The sequence below is a fragment of the Cupressus sempervirens genome, chromosome 7 (genome assembly GCF_028749045.1).
Source record: "Cupressus sempervirens isolate cs-2001-9-10 chromosome 7, ASM2874904v1, whole genome shotgun sequence".
NCBI lineage: Eukaryota > Viridiplantae > Streptophyta > Pinopsida > Cupressales > Cupressaceae > Cupressus > Cupressus sempervirens.
In genome coordinates, this window is record NC_143124.1 from 312,082,942 (window position 1) to 312,094,994 (window position 12,053).

Below are 12,053 nucleotides of genomic sequence, written 5' to 3' on the forward strand. Positions count from 1 at the left end.
TTTATGTTAGGAGAATAGACCTTTGCATTAAATAAAAACATCAAACCCCATTTAAAATCACATCTATTAAAAAATATCAAATATAATTAATTGAAATACTCACTTTTTAACATATGGAGGTGTCAAAGGATCAAATATTTCCTCTTCCTTATGCTCAGGTAGGTGCTAAAAGTGTTCATTACACCTAATGTTGACATTTATTGAACCTTAGTCTCCAAACTATGTAAAAATAGGATTTTGATCAAAATAAGGCACATGAAAAGAATGTTTTTATCAATGATCTATAATTAAGTTTTAGATAAAAATATATGTCCATTATATAAACTTTCCCTAAATTAGAGATAGGAAAGGTGTAATCAAGGAAAGGGAATAGGTAACTAAAGCACGAGTCCTTACAAGTATAGAAGAAATCATTTCAAAGACTAAAATGATATTAAAAAAATAATCCAAGTAACTGAATGACTAGCACACATAATTCAAGATTTGATATGTCCTTTAAGTAGCTTGATTTGACATATGTCACCTCTTCATGGGGGACTTCAAAAAAATGAGTAGAATTGAACAATGTGTGATCTAGATCCAACACTAATTTGAGTTCATTTTTTGGTAGTAACTTCTTGAAATTATTATCATGTAAGCATGCAACTTCTCTATCTATGAGCTCAAAATCCTAAAAAACATTAACATATGAAATGGTTTAATTTACATAAACATATAATTGAATTTTATTTGTTAAAAGATCAATGTAGGGAATTATACAAGGAAAAATTAAGACTAGTTGTATTTTCTATAGGTAATTAGTTTATAAAAGCATTTAAGAATAGGTTATTTTCTTATAATTGAGTCACAATTCAAGGTCAATTGGCTTTTACAAAATGGATACCTTATGAATATATTTAAGAACAACTCTAGTTTGATCATCTGAATCTAAATTCAGTTTCATCACACCACATCGAATGCAATCTCCCGACATAAATCCTACATGGGGATTAAATGTTGGACTACTATTGGATGCTTCTATATTATCTGGAAAAGAGTGTCAGTGTAGGAAATAACAGTAAATTATTTTCAATCAATGTAACAACACCAAACAAATAGACCTTTAAAATAAGTATAAAAAATATTTCATGAAAGCCTATAGATACATTTAATGTCTTCAAGCACAGAAGCTTGCACCTCTCTACTTCTCATAGGTGTCATTCCTCTATCACACAATCTCTTTCTTTCTGTTCTGATTATACCCAAAGAAAAAACATTGTAATGTAATATTTGGAAACTTTTAAAGGAGAAAAATACTCAATAGATACAACAACAATAATTAATACTTACTATCAATAGCTTTTTCAATTTATTTCTTTTCAAATAGGAACTCTAGAGATGCCAAATTCTTAAGAAATAACACTTCACCTTAGAGTTCCATAGCAATTTTGCTTGTAGGAGACACATGATTTTCAATAAAAGGTACAATTTTAGGTGCTTCACATTGTAAAATTTGTGCATGAACAATATAGCAAGTACTATCTTTGGATTTCTACTTTCCATCTATTATATTTTTTTGTACTCAATTTAATCTATGCTAATGTAAAATTCTAGTTGACAGTAAAATTTGCTCCTGACTACCTCCAAGAATAGATAGCTTGACAAAATAACCTAAGATCTAATAAAATACTTCATGGAGATATTTTTAAATTTTTGGCATCCCCCCATCTCATAACACTTCTTGGCTACTAATTCTTCAACCCTCTTTCACAAAAAAACCTTTGAAATAAAGCAAGTTGCATTTTTCTAAACTGATATATTAAACTTCAGAGAGACCAAGATGAGACTAATGTATTACAATCAGAATTATCAATTAATGGATGGAGGATTCTTTATAAATTTCAAAACAATATAAATTAGAATTTCCCAATAAAAAATGCATGAAATTGTTGATGCACAGTATCACTAATCACTCAAACTTGTGGAGCTTACTCTACTAATCATAGATCTCATTAATAAACCTTGAAACATTGAAAAAAGTAAATTGATAACACATAATTTCTTCAAATATATGAATATTGTCTACATAAATTTTCTATTATGTAAAGTTTAAAGCATGGTTATAAAATTCAATCATCTTCTTTGGTTGGACAAGTTGTTTTTAACCAACATTTTTGAGCAAGTTTATTCATCTTTTAGGTATAAAAATGGAAGTCTTAGTAAATAACATAACACATGAAATGTTGGATCATGGCTTAATGGAAATCTCTTTTTTGAAATGAAGATGCACATAAACAATAGAGAATTTTATGGTTGTATGGTTTTATCTCAAATGAAACCTACCAACTAGAACATGACATTTGTAACATTTCTAGAATGTGGCTAGAAGAATATGTTACATGAATAGAATTTCAAACTTGTATAGAAATATATAATAGGGTGAAGGATGAAATTGGAAATGTGAATTAATTTTATGTTAGGGAATTTTTTCGTATCTCAAAGGACCATTTAGTGTAGACAATATCATGTGTAAAGATTGGAAAGCTTCAATAGAAAGTAATCACTTATAATTGAAATAAATCAGTCTATGTTACTAGTCTAACCATAATTAGATATACTCCACTTACATATGAACAATTTTCATGTTACATTATTGATATTTTTGCTAAGTGGATAAAAGAAAAAAAGACTTATTGATTCATGTATTGAAGATGAGATACCCCCATCCTTGAATAGGGATGTTGTGTAAAAGGAACTTCATGCAAATACAATAGGCATGTCCTACACTTGAAGTTTGTGCTAGACCAAGAGTTATACTTTTTTGTCTTTGGTCTTCCATCTATATTTTAGTATTTTTGGTATTACTATTCCTGCTCATTAAATATAAAACCAACACAGATGATAAAACAATCCTTAACACACTTAAATGAATTAAAAAATGCACAAGTGGATACAAGACAATATCAATATGTTCTCAACTTTGCTAAAACTAACCCTAGTCCTTTGTTTGTTTATATTTTCCAAACACAGACTTTAACATTTTCTATGATCTATATTTTCTAGTACTCTATTTCCTTTGTGCTTCTCAATCCTAAGTATGATGTGGTCTTTCCTCTTTCATTTACTTTTGATAATATTTTTATGTTACCATTTCAACTAATTAAAGATGTAAAAACTGTTCTTCTTGACAATAATATTCTTTATACACTATAACGAGTTTAAATATCCATAACTAAGGGAAAGGTGATATGAATATGCTCTTAACCATATAAGGTCAAATCCAAACGTTTCCTTTGTAATTTGTTGTTCCTAGTTTTCATTTCATATAAATAATACTCAAGTGTTCAACATAGAATACATATCAATTAAATACCAATCATAAATTAGGCTAGAAATAAAATAACTAAGATGGGTAATCAATAGGAATTAAACTCTTTCCCAAGAATGATGTCTCTACTTTTTATCCATTATTATGTCATCTATTACAATTTTCAATTTTATCTGAATCATGTGAAGTACAGTGTAACTTTCAATTTTTCATTCTTATGGATTCAGATTTATGGTATGAATCATGTGAAGTACGGTGCAACTTTCAAAGTTGTTGAATGGTTCAAATTTATATTTTATATTCTCAATCTATTATGTATGTGCTTGAACTTGTAGTAAATAGAACACTCACTCAACACAAAATAGGATGCAATATGAGGAGATCTAGAATAGGAAAAGTTTGCAAGTATAACATTGAAATTAAACTGTCAAAATTATTCTAAAGGACTTTGCAAATTAATTGTTGATAATGAGCCAAATATTGAAAGTGACATACCCCTCACAATGTTTATAATCTTGAAAGGCAAGTAGGTCTCTAATGTATCCATCTTCATAACATATGGAGAGTGTCCACCACATTTGAAATCTAAGAAAAGGAGAAATCTAAAGCTTAAGGTAGCCAAAAAAGTTATCTAGCAAGACACTTCACATAAATGAGGTTTAGATGTGCATTTTTTAGATGTGTCAGCAAAGAAGAATAGAGGAAGTTGTTAAAAATGTTTTATAATGAAGTCTTTTCTAGACAATACACTTCCTTGGTTAGTGTCTTCAAAGTATTAAGACAAAGTTACCATTGCCTTGGCATGTTTAAGGATGTGTATGAATGGATGGTAAACTATAAAAGCATAAGCAAGTTACTAGAAAGCTACAATTGTAAGCACTTCCTCTATTAATCTTTGACGTGGATCATTATAATTTATCATAAACTATATAACTAGTTTTGCCCCAAATCTATAGAAAAAATATCTAGAAATCCTCTTGAGTTTCTACAATAATTGGTGGCATTGGATTGTCATTGTGGTGGATTCTGGGCATAATATTTTTTTTAATATACTATATACAATGGAAAAAGTAACCTATAAATGGCTTTCAGTTTCATTAGCATCACAAAACTTTTTGCTTGTTGCTAAATACATTGTAATTTTATTTTTGTATTTACCAACACTTGACAAGCGTTTGGCTATAATTTTTGAAGAGGAGTTGAAGAAAAGGAGCAAGAAACAACTATCATTCAAGATAAGAAGATAAACATGTAAAATATTCAAGAAGAAAAATAATACATTGGATGGATTTTTAAACTTACAAGAGACATTTCATTGATGATGTTAAAATTAAGACATATGTAAAAGGAAATTAGTAGGGGAGATTTCACAAGGAAGTATCGATTTTTTTTTCAAAATATGTTGCCAAAATTAAGAGGCTAAAACATGTAGTATATTGAAGAAGATCATCGTGGTCTAATTCAGTAGGCTACAATGGCAACCACATAATTCACATCCTTTAAAATATGAAAATTAGGGAAGTAATTACTGTTGAGAATTGTGTCTCAACCTTGCAAGCTTTTCCCATAAAACTCTAGAAAATTTTAGGTAGAAAACTCTAAAAATCTTAGAAATTTTTAGAATTTGTTTGTGGTAGTTGTCCACATGTTTTTGAGTTGGAAAAAGGTGTATGAGTTGTCAAAAATGTGTCTAGTCTCTAGAACAATGTAGAAGGACAATTTTTCGAGTGTAAACAACTCATTATATGACTTTTATGAGGGTCTAAACTAGAGGTAAAAATTGTGGACGAAAATGGTATTCATGGAGTTACAAATTACAAGTGGGTAACATGAGGCATGGTTGTTTTTCCCATGGTTTTGTAAAATCACAAATGGTTTCCACATGGTAAATCACTATAAAGGAAGGGCTTTTGGATATGTTTGAATCATTGAGTTTAGTTTGCAAGACTGGTGCCAAAAGGAGTCTTTTTGAGTTAGAGTCTGAGTTTGAGTTGTGGTGATGCGCTCTTGTAAGAACTTGCATTGCAAGTGTATTGTAATCTTCCAAACTTGAAGAATAGATTGTGTGGGTTTTGGAGGGTGGGGTTTTTCTTTCGAAAGGATTTCCCCATGGTAATCATTGCATTATATGTTCATTGTTATTTTTATTATGTTATTATGTATTTCTTGAATCTCTACAATAGTTAGCTGAATTTGCATAATCATCCTCTCAAAAATTAGTGTAGGAAGTGATTCCATGCACCTTAGCTTCCTTACAAGTGGTATCAAAGCCTGGCCAATTTTGGTTCTATTTGTTGGGTACAGGGTTTTTTGAGCTAATCAAGGTTTGAGTGGGAGTTTGTGTAGAGATTTTTATTTCTATGTTGTAAGATTGCAAAGATGGCAAGCACATTAGGGAGGATTGATATAGAGAATTTTTCTAGCACAAACTTTGAAATGTAGAAGTTGAAGATGGAAGATCTATTGATTGATTGAGATCAATGTGATCCAGTCAATGAAAAGAAGCTGAGGCCCACAAAACCAACTTTAGCCACAGAGTATGATGTGAGAGATAGAAAACATAAAAGCCTCATCAGCTTGTGTCTTGCAAACTCTATATTGATTAATGTCCATGAAGAACCTACTACGAAGAAGCTTTGCAAGAAGCTAAGTGAGATCTATCAAGTGAAATCACTTATGAACAATATTTTCTTGAGGAAGTTGTATTCCTTGAGAATAGAGGAAGGTGGACAAATTTTAGAGCATCTTAAAAGTTTTAATATATTGGTGACTTAGTTGACCTTAGTTGGGGTGTTGATGGATGAAGAAGAAAGGTGACAAATATTGCTATGTTTGTTACCAGACTCATGGGACAACCTTGTCATGGCCATAGGGAGCAGTTTAGTTGTCTTGAAGATTGAGGATGTTGTTGATTCTCTACTTTCTAAAGAGATGAGAAGGAAGGTCTCTCTGAATGCCAAAGAGACTTTGAGAGTTCAAGGAAGACCAAAAGAAAGAGGAAAGAACAAGAAGCAACATGGAGATTCTAAGTCCAAGAATAAAAGGAGATCAAAATCTTGTGGAAAGTCCAAGGTGATCTATTGGAATTGTGGCAAACCTGGACACTTTCGAAAGGACTACAAGAGGAAAATAAGAAGAAGAAGAAGCAAGATTCTTATTCTATGTCCGAGAAGGAAGATGGAGATGCTTTTATTGATGCATTGGCCACTCCTATAGGTGATAATACATGGTTGATAGAATCAAATGCATCTTTTCACATGACTCCGAATAGAAATTGGTTTAGTAAATATGAAAAGTTTGATGGTGGTAAGGTTTATTTGGATGATAATTCAATTCTTGATATTGTTGGTCATGGAAGTATTCATGTAAAAATTTATGATGGTAGAACTTGAAGATCTAACGGTGTCTAGCATATCCCAACACTAGCGAGAAATTTGTTATCTATTAGTAAACTAATCAATGCAGGTGTGCATGTAGAGTTTTCTAAAGCAGGTGTAAAAATGGTGAGAGGTGCTATAGTAATAGCAAGAGGAAGTAGTTTGGGTACATTGTATCAGCTTGATGCATGCACAGTTGAGTGCAATAGTACTTTTGATAAGATTGTGAAGAGGACTACTTTGCTAGAGAAGGAGAGGGTTTCTCTTTCAATAGATGGTTGTGGTTTTTGGGTACCCAAGGGTGCTCTATCTACTGAATCAAAGTTACCTATAGAGAAGACTATTTTATGGCATTAGAGAATCAGGAACATAGGTGGGAAAGATCTATGAACCTTAAAGAATAAAAACTTTTTAAATGGGTTGAATGATTGCAATCTTGATTTTTATTTTTGTGAGCATTGTATCTATGGTAAACAAAATTGCGTTCAATTTTACTCAAGTTCTCATAAGTCCTAATATATTTTAGACCTAATCCACTTGGATGTATTATGTCTAGTTGATGTTCCTTCTATTGGTAGATCAATATATTATATGTCTTTCATTGATGATTATAGTAGAAGAACATGGGATTATTTTCTTAGAAGCAAAGCTATAGTTTTTACTCATTTCAAGGAATTTAAAGCAATGGTTGAGTTGCAAACTAGAACGAAGATAAAGAATTTGAGAATTGATAATGGTAGTGAATATTTTTCCAATGATTTTGACACATTTTGTAAAGATTGTGGTATTAAAAGAGAGAAGAAAACTCTGTATTCTTCATAGTAGAATGGAGTTGTAGAAAGAGTGAATAGGACCTTGATGGAGAAGGATAGGAGTATGCTAAGTGGACCTAGAGTGAAACAAAAGTTTTGGGAAGATGTTGTAGCCACTCTCTGCTTCTTGATAAATAGGTCTCCTACATCAACTCATATTGATAAGACACAAATGGATACATGGTCAAGCCACAAGCCTTCACTTAGACATCTAAGAGTTTTTGGTTGTGAGGCATATGATCATGTGCTAAAGGAGATGCAAATAAAATTGAACAATAAAGCTTTCAAATGTATCTTCATCGAATATAGTTATGGTGTGAAAGGATACAAGCTTTGGGATCCTATTCCAAAAAAGGCATTTTATTCTAGAAGTGTTATATTTAGAGAAACTAAGCCTTCTTCTATTACAATGCAGTCAAAATAGATAAAAGAAAAGAAAGATGTGATTCAACTTCCTACTACACCTAAAAAAGTTGAATTGAGGCCCTTAGAAAGACAAGCTGTTGAAGAGGGCTCTATGAGTTCTAAATCATTAGAGGAAGAGGGAGAACCTAATCACGAACCTAAAGCTAAATCTAAAATAGATCTTGTTCGAAGGTCTAGTAGATAGAGAAAATGACTAGAAAGGTATGGATATTCTCTTGATGATTGGAGGTGTATATTTTCTTCGAACGCTAATATTGATGAACCAAAATCTATAGAAGAGGATTTTTCTATGAATGATTTAGACTCCTAGAAGATAGCCATGTAAGAAGAGATGGTAGCTCTTAAGAGGAATGACACATGGGACCTTATACCATTGCTTGAAGGATGGAAGCCTATTGCTTATAAATGGGTGTTCAAAAGGAAGATGGGTTCAGATGGAAGCATTGAGAAGTGCAAAACACAATTGGTTCCAAAAGGTTACTCCCAAGTTAGAAGAATTGATTATGGTGAAATTTTTTCTCCTATATCAGAAAAGACATCCATTCAATTTCTACTTTCTATTGCAGCAGCTTATGATCTAGAAGTTGAGTAGATGGATGTGAAGACATCTTTCCTTTATGGAGATTTGGAGGAAGAAATTTATATGACATAGCTAGAGCACTTTGTGGTGAAAGGTAAAAGTTATTTGGTCTATAAATTGAAGAAATCCTTGTATGGTTTGAAACAAAGTCCTAGGATGTGAAACCAGAAGTTTGATACATATGTATTGAGTTTGGGATTTGTACAATCCAAATATGATCACTATATATACTACAAGTTTGATGCTGATTATTTCCTATTTATTGCCTTATATATTGATGACATGTTTTTTATTAGCAAAGGAAAAGGTTTAATTACAGAATTAAAATCTTAGCTCTTAGTAAAGTTTGAAATGAAAGATCGTGGTGCAACAAGGTGCATTCTAGGAATGGAGATTATAAGAGATATACAAAACAAAAAGCTTTGGCTAGGCCAGAGTAAGTATGTTGGTAATATTCTAAGAAGATATAATATGTAGGATTCCAAACCATTGAGTGTTCCTGTTACTATGGGAACAAAGATTTCTAGCTCGCAGTGTCTTTCATCCCCATAGGAGATGGAAAAGATGAGTTGAGTACCATATCAAAGTGTTATTGGAAGTTTGATGTATGCTATATTCTATACAAGATCAAACATTGCCCAAGTAATTAGAGTACTTTCTTGTTATATGTCTAATCTAGGAAGAGCACATTTTGATACAGTAAAAAGAGTTTTCAAATACTTGTGGGGTAACTTAGAGTACTCTATATATTTTCATAGAACGGGATATGAGCATTCCACAGATATTCAAGGCTATGTGGATTCAAGCTAGGTTGCAGATGTTGATAGAAGACGATCCACTGATGCATATGTGTTTACATTATTTGGTGGTGCAATTAATTGGATGAGTAAGCAACAAGCTATGGTCACTTTTTCCACTATAGAGATAGAGTATATGATAGCAACACATGCTTGCAAGGAAGCCATCTAGCTTAAGCGGCTGTGTGCAGATATAGAGTTCAAATAGGGTAAAATGACAATTTGTAGTGACAGTTAGAGTGCAATTTTCCTAGAAAAGAACCCCACATTTCATGCTAGGACCAAGCACATTGATATACAATATTATTTTGTGAGAGATATGTTCGAGGATGACAAGGTGAAGCTGGAAAAGGTGGAGACTTTGGTGAATGTTGCTGATGCATTAACTAAGCCCATGAGCACAGGGAAGTTCAGATGGTGTTCAGAGTCTATGGGCCTCTCGGCCCTTAGCAATTAAGTCCATGACACTGTGGATCTCCTAACTCTTGCAAAGTGCTCAACAAGTGGGAGCGTGCTGAGAATTGTGTCTCAACCTTGGAAGCCTTTTATGGAAAAGTCTAGAAAATTTTAACTGGAAAACTCTAGAAAGTTTTGAAATTTCTAGAATTTGTTTGTGGTAATTTTCCACATGTTAATGAGTTGAAAAAATGTGTATGAGTTATTAAAAATGTGTCTAGTCTCTAGAACAATTTAGAAGGGCTATTTTTTGAGTGTAAACAACTCATTATATGGCTTTTATTTGGGTCTAAACTAGAAGACAAAATTATGGAGGAAAATGGTATTCTTGGAGTTACAAAGTACAAGTGGGTAACATGTTGCATAGTTGTTTTATCCATGGTTTTGGCCCACGATTTTGTAAAACCACAAACGGTTTCCAAGCGGCAAATCACTATAAAAGGAGGGTTTAGGGAGGTGTTTGAATCATCGAGTTTAGTTTGCAAGACTCATGCTAGAAGGAGTCTCTCTAAGTTCGAGTCCAAGTTCAAGTTGTGGTGATGTGGTCCTGTAAGAACTTGCATTGCATGTGTATTGTAATCTTCTAGATATGGAGAATACATTGTCTTAGTTTTGGATAGTGGGATTTTTCTCCCAAAAGGGTTTCCCCATGGTAATCATTGTCTTATGCATTCATTGTTATTTTTATTATGTTATAATGCATTTCTTGATATCACTAGATAGTTAGTTGAATTTGTATAATCATCCTATTAGAGATTAGTGTAGAAAGCAATTTTGCACACCTTAGCTTCCTTACAATTACTTGAGATGTGTTTCCTATGTATTAAGTTGTGTGCCTTCTCTACTTTACTCCATAGTACCAATCTATTAGAGCAGGCTGAAACCACTTTTTGCTGTAATGTTCTTGAAATAGATTTGTTTCCTAGAGAAAGATCTCTAAGCTCAGCAAGACCTCCTATGCTACCATCAATCTCACCAGATGAACAATTGATGTTGAAGTCCAAGACTATAAGCTTATCAAGCCCCCAGATTTTCTTCAAAATGCTACCAACTAGAAGATTATTAGTAAGATTCAAAACATCCAAGGCCTTAAGATTCCAAAGCTTTGAAGAAATGTCACCTTACCGATTCATATCTGGTAGAACAAGAGATATCATAAGGCCACCCTTGCAGTTTGCACCAATACACTCACAAGAAGATGAACTCTCCATTTTGCACTTTTGAAGTCCATCATAGTTTTCAAGAGATCCCCTGAATGCCACAAGGCAATCCATATCAGAGTTCCCCAATACCATCACATTCAACATAGATGTGATCATGGAAAACACTAACAACTTGGAAGCTTCCATGGTTCTAAACTATAGACTCTGTAAACACCATGTTGAGGCTTCAAAATGAGAACAAATTCAAATTTCAATGCACTCATGGAAGAATCAGTATATGGACCAAAAAATGGTATATGGAATGAAGAATTGGTATATCGACTCACTAGTTATATAGAAAGAAAAACATCAAGCATCCTAGGTAGGGAAAGAAGATGATTAAGCCATTCTGAATTATTTCAGGCATGAAATGCCCTACATCTGATCGATCAATATGACACTACTATGCACCATAGCTATTTATGATGATAAATAAACACAAAATATTATTTTCTTCTTAAACAAATTTTAATTAATTAAATTATATATTTTAATTTATAATTGTTCTCGAGTAAAGAAAAAGCAGTTTTTGAGTGTAACAAAGCTTTCATTATTATAATCCTTACTTCACGACCACTTTAAACTTGTGGTTCTAATGCAAGAACTCAATGTCTGATACTTCTCCAAAGGCAAGGACCAAGGCTTGATCTGCTGAAATTATTAAAGTGGTGGGAAGGATCATCATGCAAGGCCTTGATCTGGCTATTTGTGTTAGACTCCCAATTTTTATTTCATATGCCCTGATTCTTTTCTTCTATGGTTCTATGCCTGATTCACAAAGAGGTAGAGTGAGGGATTCAAAGGTAATTAGATGAGGTAGAGTAAAGGATTCACAGGGTAATCAGATGAGGCTAAGTGAGGGGCATAGGGGTAATAAGACCTTTTCTCTATGTAGCACGAGAAAGGTGACCCCTATTTAGTCTACATATTGTGAATGAGATAAATTAGGCAAATCAAATGCCTTTGTCTGCCCACCCATCATAACTAGAAGGTTGCACCAATTGATGTCTTAGAGATGTGACCTAGCTCATATTGCCTTGGCAATGATGCACTTGATTTGATGCTAGGAAAGAAAAAGAAATGTTAGGGTTTAGTT